This window comes from Solea senegalensis, linkage group LG5 (genome assembly GCF_019176455.1).
Source record: "Solea senegalensis isolate Sse05_10M linkage group LG5, IFAPA_SoseM_1, whole genome shotgun sequence".
NCBI classification, from domain to species: Eukaryota; Metazoa; Chordata; class Actinopteri; order Pleuronectiformes; family Soleidae; genus Solea; species Solea senegalensis.
This window is the reverse complement of record NC_058025.1, coordinates 8,705,092-8,719,702: the sequence shown is the minus strand read 5'-3', so window position 1 is coordinate 8,719,702 and position 14,611 is coordinate 8,705,092. Positions and strand designations below refer to the sequence as shown.

The following is a 14,611-nucleotide window of genomic DNA, read 5'->3' as shown; positions in this document are numbered from 1 at the left end:
CTGAGAAATGAGTGTGTGTGGGGTTGGGGGTTCAGACTCTTACTGTGTTTGAGTGCATGCTTTGTTTCTGTCCTTGCATGGCTGTAATTGGTGTATCAGTGTAAAATATGGCCCGAGTGTCCACTTGTGTTGTCTGTGTCTGTGTCTGTGTGTCAGTCTGTGTTTGTGTATTGTCTGTTGTGGTTCCGCTGTGCCGTGCTGTAAAATGTTGTGGTTCTCTCCGTCTGCGCCTGCCTCTGATGTGTCAGTGTTGTGTATTGTGGCTGTTTTGTCATGTTTCTGTGCTTGTGATTTTTATCAGTTGAAACAGTCTTGGATACGTTTGCCAAAGGTTTTATTGCACCCATCTGACGGATGATCTTGAATCCATTACCTCTCATTATATTCTCATGGAGGAGAGATCATCTAAGTGCAATATGGCTGCTGGCGAGCTTGTTCTAGACGACTCTACCGCCTGATGATTTCCCCTCAAATCCTAGCTCCCGTTTGCGCCCGTTGTCAAATTCCTAAAGCAACTCTCCATATTGCTCCCAAACAATGGAGCAACCATTGAAAAATAATTACCAAAAGAGACAGGTTGAACACTCTGAGTGACTGTTACACATACAATAAAAGGCAAGTGGATGCGTATGTGAACCGTAATTGATGGACCAACACACAACAATATGGAGTACTGTCTTTCCCACAGTGATGCTCATGACTGTGCACTGAGCAATCATGTTTTTTCCTTTTTGTTTTGAGTTTTCTTTTCCCTTTAGAATGAATGGGTAAAGGTTTACATTTCATTTATCTGTCAGGACAGTAAACGCCATCCTTTTACAATGACGAGAAGTCATTTCCAGTGGCATTAGAGGCACAAATCCAACCTTTCAAAGTTTCCAAACTGCTTCACCAATAACAGCCGTAAACAGAGGTGGTCCTGTGTCATTCTTGTGAAGGAAATATGTCCCCCAGGGAGAAGAAGTGGTGCAGTGATAGATCGGCTCGAGAAACCCAGTCAACCTCACTGGCCCTAAGCCAACACAGCAGTGGAAAACAACAGCAGTGTCTTCTACCTTAACAAGTGGAGAATGACTCGGTCATCCCTTCTCTCTCAACCTCTTCTTGTAACCCTACTTCTTAGGGCAAAACAATGGCAATTTATCAAAAGGTTTTAATTCAAAATAGTGTATCCAATCACTATATCAGAAAACCAGACTAAGTTAAGTAAAGCTAAGTATTATGGCCTGCAGTAGTGCTAATAATCCCTCACTGCTAAACAGATCCGTTTTCACAGTCACAGTCATAGCAGATACAGTGAGTGGCGTTTGAAACTACAAGTCAAGATATAAACTGCTTCATTCACTTTGAATTCAAGGCACACAAAGCATATGTCAGCAAACACAAAACAGTCAACTAGGTTCTGTTAAGTTATGAGTATAGAGATTTGAATTAGAGTAACACACAGGGAGTATTTACATAAGGTGCAACGGTTTGAGATTTGACTTTAATAAGTAGCAGCACGGTCTTCACAAATACAATTATATCACATTTAACGTTTAGCTCAAACACGAAACCGCTCAAATGAAGCTCTCGGACAAGGTAGCTCTTCCTGTTACTGATGTTTTTGTTTGACACTAAGACATGTATGAGTCCAACATTATAGATGTATCTATATGAAGGATCTTTTATTTACACTTCACAACTGACACGTCTAATAAGCTACATTAAAGTAGTAATGTGTCTCAGTGTGTGTGATACAACTGACATGTAACTTCTTCCCTGGGTTACCTTTGGATGCATTCATGGCACACACAGTGCACACATCGACTGTAGTTATAGCAGAGTATTATAAATGATGACCCAATTCATCATTTACCATCTCTAAATTACCACTGACAATGGTAATTGTCAGTTATTACTGTTTGAATTTAAAGTGTTAGCCCCGTACGTTTTTCCCCAAGTTAAACAGTGATAGATGTTTACAACAAACGGGTCAGTTTAACATTAGCTTTTGTTAAAGTTGCAGCAATTAAGAATCAGTGACATCTAATGGTGAGACTGAGCAGTGCATCAAATTCAGGACACCTTTCTCAACACATCAGGGAACTAATGTGGGCTTTCATATAGCAATGCCTTTGCCTGAAGTATATATAACAGGCTTATTTTAAGGCTGCACAAACCCAACAATGTGTTTTATCTTAAAGTGACTATATACTTAAACCAGCATACTTCATAATTATCTATCGCTTTATTCTCCACATACCAAACTCACACCTACAGTCAATTTAGAGTGTCCAGTTAAACTCTGCATCTTTTAGGGAGGAAACCAGAGTACATGCAAACTCCACATAGTAAGGCCCGAAGGCACAAACATGAGTTGGAATACACCATAAGTTCACTCCACCTTAGTTGTATTGTTCTCTGAGTTGGGAAAGTCCAAAAACATTTGGTGTCATGCAGATTGGCCACTCAGCATCTTCGTGATTGAAACTCCCTCTACTCCTCAAACTGGGAACACAAACCGTGACTCTTTCCCCCGAGGGCTTAATTTACACAAAAATCTATCGCTTCATCAAATGCCGTATCCGTCCCCACCCCCTCCACACACACACACACACACACACACACACACGGTTGTGAGATGTCAGAGGTCCGTGTAAAGGCCCCGGCCCCCTTTTTTCCACCATTAATAGTGGAGAATATCCCTTATCATCCCATAGCTCTAATTACCCCACAGTGAGTCCTTGGAGGCAGATGCTCACAGAGCCAAGCCCCATTCGTCACAGTGCGGCTGCACGGCAGACTCAATATGAAAAAAAGCAAACTGTCACACTCTGCACTGTCACATAAATTCTCTCCTCCGTCTCAGTTTCTGTTCTCCAGCTGCTCCCCGGCCCACTGTAGATGCAGACTACATTAGGAAGCCCATTCATGTCCAGCCACCAGCAGTTGGCTGTAATTTGTTTCGGCTAGGGGGGGCAGAGTTTCATTTACATGTGAAAAGGCCACGGAGTATTCAGATAGTGTAACTCTCATTTTTTGTCCCAGGGTTATTGATACCAGCTTCACAGAATTCCGGATTAAGGTAGATGGGGCTCTGCTGCCATTGTGCAACACTGCAAAAGTCGTGTAATAATGTCTCAGTTGGCCCGATACCATGTTGAGGTGGAAGACAGGAGAGCAGCATTCTGCTCGTCTTGCTGACCAATGAGAAAGTGATGTTTTCTTGCTTTTTTGCACTGTGGCGATGCCTCGAGGGGGAAAATATGACCTACAAAAGGATATGATAAATGAGGCCATGCAAAATAACTGTAACCTAAATGTCTTTATAAATACAGACCACACCTACTGGACTGTGTTTACAGTGCTGGTTCACAACACTGGGCTGAAAATCCCCTCTGAAAAAGCAGAATCGTGTTAGAAAAAGTTAGAAATTTACAGGGTCAATATCATCTCGTCCAGTTCACTGATGTGACAAAAATATCTTAGCGTTGTTGATGTTAAAAGTCCAAATTGAAGAGCAACATCCACTAAAAGTGTCAAGGTGTGTGAACATTTCCTGCGAGTGTTAAGCTGCTAACTCATTTTTCCCCTTTGTGACTTTTCCTACATGTTCACTTAACTCACGACATCATTTGATGCTATTTTTACTTATTTTTCCTAACTCAGCAGTATTTTAGTTCATTTGCGTTCCGTTTCCCATATTTTAAACCTCCAAATCAGCCCTCATGACACTTTAAACAATATTGTAATATTTAAACAATTAAACCAGCACAATTCCCCCCCCCTCATTTCATCACAATCCTGTAACACGTTTTGGGTTTTCCTTCCTTCCTGTGTGTTTACCTGACAGAGGGAGAGAGAGAGAGAGAGAAACGGAGCGACGAGCAATGTGCATGCATGCGTGCATGTGCATGTGTTTTAAGGTGAATGCGCAGCGTGCATGATGGAGGTGGAAGTATACTCCAAAAGAAGTGGTCGTCGGAAAAGTGTCAAATCTGTAGGGCAAAGAGGTTCCAGTCCTGGACAATATTCAACATATTCCTGCTCTCAATGAGTTAGAAGTGATGGAGACTAGACTAGATGCGGAAGTCGTAAAATCTATCAATCGTAAAAAAAAAATAAAGAAGAACTGAAGAAAGAAGTTGCTGAGGTTATAAAAAATCTCAGGAAGCTTCTTTTTAAGTTGCAGCACAAAGGAGAACACGGAAATCAAACGTCTGTCTTCATTGTACACACAATTCTGTCATAAACAATTAAAAAAAAGATAATTTTACAGTTTTATTGACTCCCTAGGATAATTTACCAACACTAGATTAAACCATAGACTCTAAACAAAAACAGAAGCCTCCAGGTTTTGCGAGACGTCACCTGACGCCGGGCTCTAATCATGCTGGTGTCCTCTTATATGTGCCGTGCTTTATCGTCCGCTTTCCTAAATGGGATCATAACTTGGTGACTTAAAGTAGTCATTGAGATCATTCATTTCTCAAGAAAATGTGTTATAAATCAAGTGAGAAGTTAGCTCATGTTCCAGACAATTTAAAGTGTATTTTAATATTTGGTTACTGTCACGCAGTCTTATCATCATTAGGCCTCAAACAAAGGGTTTGAACAAAGATGTAGGATATTAGTGCAGCTCTCCACGACCAGGAGCTGAGTGAAGAAAAGATCAGATGTGATGGAAACAACTTTAGTTGTAGTTTATAATCCAGTAAATCTCTGACTTTACTGTATTTCCAGTGTTTAACAGAAATGTCTATGTTTTTAGGCTCATCTTGACCTGAACTCAGGTCAGCAGGCAGGTGAAAATAAGCCTCAGCTCCTCGTGTTCCTCTTCCAGTGTTTATACTGTGCGTCCCCACACCGATGACCAGCTTCTCCCGCCGACTTCCAAGTGTCTTGAAACGCAAACATGTTTGGTCGACAGGTTGCACGGCCGTGTTCAGTTTGAGTATACCACTGCCTCGACTCTGTGCCTGCGTATGAAGGGTTGCTGCCAGATGCAAACACTGATAACGAGCGAGTGTGTGTGTGTGTGTGTGTTCTGTACCTGCATGTTCTGCACTGTAGGTGAACAGGTTTTGTCTGGGAGTGTGTGTCTGGGTCTGTATGTGTGTTAGTCAACATTTAAGGCGACCGATGAGGCAGCTGAGTACTCGGTGTCAGTTTTATCATCTTGTTTTTGATTTCCCTGCCCCTGATTGACGAAAGCGTCTCCTTTTAATTGCTCATATACAATATTTATCGCTGTGTCAATCTCAGGTACGGCGCCTGTCCCTTGAGGCGGCAAATGTTTACCATCAAAGTGGAAAGCATCGCGGCAGATGCATCAAATGTGTTTGTTTATTTCCCAAATGAAGAGCCGTGCATACGTTGATGTCTGAATGGGTCCCTGTCTGCGGCTTCAGTGTAGATAACATGATGACAGGAAGTGTGTGTGTGTGTGAGTGAGAGAGAAATCAGAATCTGACTCAGCAAATCTGTGCAGATGAAGATTTTTTACCGTCAGCAAACACTGTGGAAGAAGATACGGTGCACACACACACTCAGTGAAGCGCACAGGAAATGTATTTATTATCGCAGCTACCGCCGAGGCGTCCGCCCGTCGCTTTGCTGTGCCCTGTACCTTTTGCTCTTTCCATCCATCTCGTCTTCCACACTCTTAATGGCGAGAAATGAGGCGTGGACGGCGCTGAAGAGAGGAGAAACTAATGTTTGGAAATGCCAGTGTCCAAAACCAAATAGTAATGATCTACTGTGGGTCTATATACTCTATAAAGACTGGGGTGACATGTAGAGTTGCCAGCAGAGTTTATTTATGAAACTTTTTCTTTTAAAGAAGCTGATATTAATTACATTTCTTGTTTAGTTTAGTGACTTTATGTTGCACTTTGGTAACTACATTAAAGTCGATACATCAGCCAGGCCAATATTACAATATTTCATTTTCAAAATTGCCTAGGAAAGTGTTTCCCAATACGTGGGGACTCACATTTTAAAGATAAATAACTATTGTGAGCCAATTCACAATATACCCTACAGTGTATATTGTGGCAAGAGCAAGTTTCTGGCTGTTTTTACTGCCATTTTTTAACACAAGGCAGGGGCAGCAATGGCGAAGTATTAAAGGAAGTTGGCTTGTGACTGTAAGGTTGCTGGTTTGAGTCCCTGCCAGGACAAGGGTACCCCTGAGAAAGGTACACAATCCCCACTGCTCATTGTTAATTGGACACTCTAAACCAGGGGTCTCCAACAAGTATCTTGCAAGCTACCAGGATCTCCCAGTCCCTTTCCAAGTAGCCTGCCAAAGGTTTCAATAATCAAACATAAACCTGCTTTCATTTTTATCCAATCCCCCCCTTCAAGCTCATTCAGTTTGTTTGGGTTGAAATAAGATATGAGCATAATTTTAAGAAACATTTAGTCAAAGTACTGTAGCTCTCAGAAGAAGAAAAAGGTAGGAGACCCCTGCTCTAAACTGACCCCAGTGGGATGTATCACGAAGGACATCCAGTGTGGATCATCCACTGTTGTGACCCTTAGACAGGGAGAAGCCATAAGGGAAAATCAAGATTTTCAAAAGGCAAATCTGTCATTTACAAGAGACGTGATTTAAAAAAAATGAATCACAACATCATTTAATGCAAATAGTGTGGAAATAGAAAAATTCAGCAAGTTTATTTGGTCGACTCCAAAAGAAATCTACTTAGGAATAATTCGCCAATTTGGCTTTGAGAATAAGGTTAGTATTTTTAAAAAATTGTGCTTCCCAACCCCAGTTTCCCCTGAGTCGATAAATATCTTCATTCTTTTTTTGGTGCCCACCAGTGCAGCGCTGATTCCGCACTTTTCAGACCCACTCGTAGGGGGACGGGACCTCATTCGGAGAATATAAACAGTGTCCGCCATCTTTGCTAACAGATGCGCTAACAGGACCAAGTGTCACTGGTGGGCATGTAACAAAGAAAAGAATGAAGATATTTCTTGACTCAGGGAAACTGAGGTTGGAAAGCACTATTTTTCAAAAATACTAGCCCTATTCTAGTAATACAAAGCTAAATGCAAATTGGTGAAGTACTCCTTTAACACAAACCTCTTTAGTTATTCATTCAAATTGTAGTTATATTGTTTACTAAGGTTTTATAATTTATATTTGTCTATATCTATTATATACCTGACTTTATTGTTCAATTTGATCTCCTTTAAAGTGAACTCTTTGCTGTCATGCAGATATTCGTCGATACAGCTATAGTTTTGTGTACGTGAGAGTTTCTTCTCCCATCACAGATTTGCACCAGAGTTCCTGAGAGCGTTGGACATCATAGAGATGACATTTAATCACAAAACAGTAGGGTGAGGTTGTGTTTGTAGGATTTATGGTGGAGTCACATTATGTCCCACTTCAACACCGGCAGGTTAAAGTCCTCGTGTAGTTTAAATCTCCCAGTTTCGGGACATAAGGTCTGAGAAAAGTACGGACACTTGGGCCACTTCAGCTCTGCATATATAACCTAGACTTATTGAATTATGGTCTGGCTGCTCGGATCCTGTGATGCTGACTCAAGCCCAGCTGTGAGTGATGGTTAAAGCGCTTGTTTTTAAATTATGGAGCTGGTGTTCTGAGCTCGTGCTCAGGTATTCCATCCACACACACACACACAGAGAAAGAGGGATGTGCAGCGTTGTGAAGACAGATTCTCTCAGTGAGCCTTTCTCTCTCTCTCTCTCTTGCACACCTTCTCTCTATATATCCACGCTTCTACCTCTCCGCTTATGAAGATTAATGCGTGCTGGGCCACGCACAAACGTATTGCCGCTGTCATTCCTCTCTATTGCCTTCATCTCTTCTGCTCTTGCTGCCTTGTCTGAGCTTTTCTAACCTGCCGTTTTTGTCTTCCACAGGTCAGTCTGCCTTTGTCGCGCTGAGGCACATGTGATGTGCTTTTGTTGAGGCTTCTTTTTTGTGCCGTATGCATGGTGATGTACTGGAAGTGGCCCAGTCCATACAGTAGCTGCTCGTCTCTGACACATGATCTGTGAACTTTCCAAACTGCTGTGTTTAATGCTGAGTTAAACTGCACCTGACAATTGACAGGCCTGCGTGTGTGCATGTGAGAGAGAGAGTGTGTGTGTGTGTGTGTGTGTGAGAGAGAGAGAGAGAGAGAGAGAGTTTGTGTTTTGTGCCAGGGCTGCAGTATTCAGCCCGGCCCAGCCCATACTCTGCTGCAGGCTAATGTTATGGAGTACCTCAATGCCACAAGGGGGCCTTTAGGCTATTTTGAGCAAACATCATTATGAATTCCAAATTAGTAACATTTAGTGGTTATTTGGGATTGTGTTTAACCCTTTAACACCTAACCCTCAAAATCTGGACTTTTAACCAGAAAATGACCAGAAAATGTCCTGTGACTAAGTGCTAAAAGTCCAGAATAACCGCCAGTATCTGGCAGTTATTTACAATTTACTGTATGTGAACATTGGAACAGTATAAATCATATTTACAATAATATTTTTTTGAGTCTATGTCAAAAAATGGTACTCTCTCCTCTCTGGCGACAAAGACGCTTATTGTCCGGCTTCCTGAAAAATGGCACAAGTGAAATTACCGTAATAACCAAATGTCTGACTTTTTAGCTTTCAGAAACCGTTGGAATTTTCCTGATAGCACAAAACATCACGTAACTACTGTAATGCAAAGTGCGCTTGCATACATGTCTACATCCATGACCTGCTTTAGAAGCCAAGCATTCAAATAAACCATACAAATACACACAATACAGTTATATTTATCCCGATAATTCTTTATTTATTTATTGCCCATATTAATCATGTTCCCATGTGCATCATGGTCTCCGCCACTGCTCTTTTCCATCCTCCATGTTGTGTATAATGTTGTAAACCTGCTGTTATTAACATTCTTTTGACCCGACATTGAAGACAGGATGAGAAAAGCACAAAGCGTCTTGTGCTTTCCTCCTAAATCTTTACTAAACAATCAAACTAACAAACCTGCACCTGTTCTCCCAACCGAGAACTTTATCAGTTCAGTACAGGAAGCACCAACCAAAGCTGGAAATACTGCAGCTTCAGCTCAGACCTGCTGGGCTTGTCAATGCGCAGGTGTTGGACAAATGATTTTCACTCCCGGTGTCCTTTTTTTTTTTTTTAATTTAGACCCTTAAACACAGAATTTATTGCTTCATCTGCTTCATCAGCATGTGTTGGAGGCAGTGAGAGGCCAGATGATTCCTCCCCTGCCTTTTCACCTGTAGTTTATTTTCTCCGAGACATTGGGACAATAAAGCAGCTCAAGCACACGTTGGACAGCTGTAGCTCTTAAACTTGAGGGGTGTGACACGGGGTGCAGAGGGCATGTCTGTCCCAAACTTAAATTAACCCAGTTACAAAAAGCAGGAGTGTGGCACTGACACTTTTCTAATGACCTGAAAACACACTGGGCCCGAGGCCCTGACAGCGAGACTCCTGTCTGTTCAGGACAATATACGAGAAAGCATGCTGGCACAGAGTTACAGCAGAGGGACGTCCAGTGAGTCCGTCTGCTTAAACCTGATGCTTTGTCCTTGTGTTATCTTCTCAAACAACTCGCAGTAAAATTTTGAGCATTTAAAGTCTGTTTCCCTTAGATTTAGATGATTAACTGACTACATCACATGACTGGAAAGAGTTCAGCACATGACCAAAACTATCCTCAATAACCTATGTCCTCTACTTCTCTGCAACGCTGTGTATACAGACCTTACAATAGTTGTAACCTTCAAAATCTATTTCAAAGTGAATACTAACGCTTGTCAGATTATATTCCAAATCACCTCGAAATGAGGTATTTTACCCAAATCATTTAATCCCACCTCCAACTATAGTTTATCATACACCTGTTTACTTAACTCGCAAGGAGTTCCAGAGAAAGTGTCAAACACCTCCAGAGCAAAACTCCCTTTGTCACTCACTTAACACTAACACACAAAGTTTTCCTTCGTCTCTTCAGAGCTGAGGAGGAGGAGAGCTGTGCTCTGTAGTCTCTGTAGGACTCGCGCTCCCAGTTCATGGAAGACCACAGGATAATTTGTCATGTCTTCATGGACATTAGTGTCCGCGCACCCATGCCTCACATTCTTTGGCAGCCGAGCTCTCGTCACTGTCCAAGCTCAATACTGTGGACGGCAGAGATGTCCCACGTGATGTTTTTGCCCAGGTCACGGTCCAGTGGCACTAAGTAGCGCGTAGCCTTCTTTCTGCAACACGCCCCCCCCTCCCCTCCTCTTTTCCCCTCTTCCCCTCTCCTACAAGCATTTATCTCTCTGCATGGTTTTGGCATCGATGTGCTTTTCCCAGCATTTAGCCCGGGAGAGGGAGAGAGGAGGGGAGAGGGAGAGAAAAGGAGGCCTTTTCAAGCGCAGAATGACGGACGCTTTATTAAAAGAGGCAGGGCCTTTTCAGAGGCTGGCCCCTCCGTTCTCCCCCCACCCCGCGTGTCTGGCCCATTGTCACGGGGCAGAGGCAGCAACACCACCACCACCACTCCCCCCCCACCCTCCACCGGGCGCTTTGTCACTGTAAGTCACCTCACAGACTGAAACGGGCCCATTCTCCACAGTAACTCTAGGTTATTCTGGTGTTGCCTGAAGGAAAAAAAAAAAAAGATTGTCTGACTGTCACAAAACATAGAGGGTGTGCAGAGACGGACGGAGTGTGACGCGGGGAAGAAGGGGTAGAGTTTGAGGTGCAACAAAAAGTCGCAAAGTTAGAAAAAATATTGCAGTTTTCTCTTACTTTCTGTCACTGGCAGTTATGATGAGTATAATTCCACTTGAGTGCGTTCCATATCATGAGAGAGAGAAGTGAGACATTTAAAAAGTAGAATAAATAATAATCAGTCAGTGTGGCGACAGTGTGTCAAATGTGTGTCTTTAGATACAGGCAGCATTCCTCCAGAGATAAACCCACAGGCCCCCGTCCCCCCCACCACCACCGTCCCAACTCTCTCCACCCACCATGCTTACTCAAGTGTGTGTGTCTGGGCGTGTGTATATGTGCAGTGTGTGTGTGTGTTGGTGTTTACGTTGAACAGGGGTCTGCGTGCCCTGTACGGCAGCACTCGCGGGGGGCAACAGAAAAGACAGCTGTGCGTTTGAAGGAAACAGAAAACATTAGAAAGAAGGAGAGAGTGGAGGGCCAACAGGCATGCCAGTCAAGACGGTCACTTTTGGAGTGAGTACCACACAACTCTGCTGTTCTCCTGTCGCCTCTTCACCTTCTTACCACGTCTATATACTCTGTCACTCTCTCTGTCTCTTCATATCACCTCTTTCTCTCTCTCTCTCTCTCTACCTGTGAGCTTCTCCATCACTCTTGTTTGTTTGTTTTTTGCTGTCTTTTGGTCATTGTTTTCATCAGTTATAACCTCCATGGCTGCTGTTCCTCAGCTGTAATGCACCTGCAGCTCTTTATCCTTTCACATCAGACATTGATGCACTTTTGTCAGCGACTTTGTTCCCAGGTTTAAATCCATTTCTTTTATCACATGAATATTGCTGTACTGGATTTTCTCTTTGTTCATTTATCATCATTATTATTATTATTATTATTGGGCGCCTCTCTCTCTGTTGCGCTTGTTTTCAGTTCCTTTACATCCTCAGTTTCACTTTTTTGGAGAGACAACCTAAATGTTTGCTACTTTATCTTTTAATTTAATTAAAAACATATTGGTATTTATTGCTGACAGAGCCAAACACAAACTCTTGATGGAGCCCCTTACAGGGAGGGAGCTTGTTGCTGTTGGGAGTATCTCTGAAAGTTGTGATGTGTGTGTGTGTGTCCAAGATTAGTGTAAGAAGCGTATTTGTGTGGGTGTGTATCCAGTTCTGTTTTCCTCCTTAATCTCGTTTTTGACTTTATTCGTGCCTCTGTTTGGTGTTCAGATTGTATGATGTCGACCGGGATTAGCTGTGGTAAGTAAACTGGAGGTCAGTAAACTGATTAGTGGGGTCAATTAATGAGATGCATTTAGTGTGGGTTTCACTAAAGACTATAGACTACTTAATCTAGGTAGTGACGGTGCAGGACACAGCGTCACATGATCCTGGGTTAAGAGAAGACTTAAGAGAAGTTTATGTGTGATTTTACTTTAGATAATGCAACTGGTAAATATTAGGATGAATTAAAGTCACTTTCAAATACAATTAGTAAAGTTTATTTGCCTTTCCTCTACCCAAAGATCATGGAAAGAAATGAACTAAAGGAGCAGGAAAAATGTGGCCAATAGTTGATTTAAAATAGTCAGAACGTGTTGTATAACAGCACTCTGTACGCAGGTTAAGCCCTTTTGTTTATAACTAAGTCACAACAGCAGTTAATTACAGTATATTTAGCTGGGTCGCATTGTAAAGTATAACTATGGATGTTCATTTTTTTACATAACGATGCACAAATGGTGCTTTCACTGCTGAACATCCGCATAGGGTTTCTTCTTTCTTTCTTTACAGTCTAGATGTGCCATCAGTTGCATAAAGTTTGGTGCTAGTGCTTGGATCAGCATTAGACTTTAATTGTATGAATGGAACTGAACTGAATTTACTTATGTGAGACAGATCTTTTTTTATTCAGGATGTGTACAATATCCAGATCCTATGCTCCATAGGTTTCAAAGTCTATCTCCTCCCTGTGGTTTTCACCCTCTTTGTCATCCCCACAAGAGATCACAGTAACCATGACAATCTCATCTACAAGCGTAGAGGCTGCAGCATGGCAAGATATAAAGAGACAATGACTATGGCAGGGACAAACAGTGGGATCCAGAGGGGTGGGGGGTGGGGGGCTGTGAGGCTGTGAGTGTGAGAAAGTAAATAGTAAAAATGGAACAAGACGCTTTGCCTCAGACAGACAAACGGTGAGCTGGACGGGCAGATTTACATACAGGTCCACAGTGCTGAGTGGGGGAATGCAGCAGCTTTATCCGTGTGGCCCCGCTCACTCGCTTCCTGTAAATGTGCCCGTAGCCGAGTGGTCCCTCGGGTCTCAGCCTGACTCACTCCACTCTGACTACCTGTACAGTAAGTATCTGTAGCCCGGAAACTGCCGTCAGCCGGCTCGACCTGCAGCAGCCCGAGAGATAAATGCAGAGATGGAGGCCCAAGGAAAAAAGGGGACAGAGAAAGAAATCAATTCCCAGAGAACAAAACGCAAGTCAGCAGAAATGGCCGTTTAAATGGCCGTTTAAGCACTCTGCTGCAATTTCAATATGCAATGTTCAGTGTCGCCTTAAAATGTACAGAAACTGACCAGTCGCACAGTTTAGCCTATATACGTTAGGATATTGAGTTTTGTGAGGAAATTAAAAAAAGAGAATTTGTTGCTCTTGTGCAATAAACTGCATGTTGCATAAAGTTTAGGAACATTTCTGCAAGTGAGGCAGGATCTGGTGACATGCTGAACATACGCATGCACCTTATTTTCACCTTTCTGCCGGGTGCACGAAAAAGCTGTGGTGGCACTTAAGGTATTTATGATTTGCACCTGGTGCTGTGTCTGCAAGTGTGTGTGTGTGTGAGAGAGATAGGGAGTCTCTGTATTGTGAATGTTTATGTTGATTTGAAATTGAAGTGCTGTGATTATTGAGAGGAGATCATAGATTCATATCAGAATCTGATCTTTGCCATTCATTAGCAAAGCTCCAGGATTTGTCTTTTGAAAAGAGTCCTGGTTTCAGGTTAATATTAATATTTTCCAGACATTTCTTTAAACCAGCGTTACATCTTAGGGGGTAAAAAATGATTAAAAACATTTTATTGCTCACTTTTTTTACCATAATTTCTGCTTTTTCTGGCCTTTCATTTCTTTCTATAAAAAAAACCTTTAAAACTGATCTTAACTCAAGTAAGTGAATGTGCTTGATTTGTATGAATATTAAAATAGTAAATAATGAGTTAATGAGTCTTTGGAGTCAGAGTGTAGACAGCAACCTATACTAAAAAGTAGAGATGGAACGATACCGATACCGATATTACAAACTCGGGTATCTACCAATACTGTTATTAGTCCAATACATTCATTTTAGACATTTATGAAACTATGACACTGTTAACAACACATTTGTGAATCAACAGCCCAAACATGACTCAGCTAAAATGCTTTTGCAGATTTTTATTTACATTTTTACAGTCCGTGCATAGTGAAGCACGCAACATATATGCTTTATGGATTGTGTTGGATTTTACATTTTTATCTGATATCCGATCCAGTGATATTGACCAATATTGGACCGACACTGACCGATACCGATTCCCATCCCTACTAAAAAAGCCTGGTTCTTTGCTGTTAAATCAACAAAAGAAGATCATTAAGAAGCATTACGGGGTCTGAAAGTAGCCCTTAAACAGTTTGCATATACAGTACAGCTACTGTAAACATGTAGGATGAAAACCGCTTCCACAGAGATGCAAAGCAGATGGCGGGATGACACCGTGAAGATCTAACATAGACAGTCTGCTTTCCATCCAACAGCCTTACCTTTTTGTTTAATCTCACATTGTCATATTTTAACCCCCTCCTTTACACACACGTTACACAAATACGATCTCTTATGACTCGTCCGGTCTAATCTGAAGGG

The 14,611-nt window shown here is 42.1% G+C and overlaps 1 protein-coding gene across 1 annotated transcript in view; it reads left to right on the top strand.

The window, feature by feature from the left end:
• LOC122769842 (ankyrin-1-like) overlaps positions 1–14,611 on the top strand; it is a 90,657-nt gene that overhangs the window by 36,962 nt on the left and 39,084 nt on the right. The gene's annotated exons all lie outside the window — the stretch shown is intronic.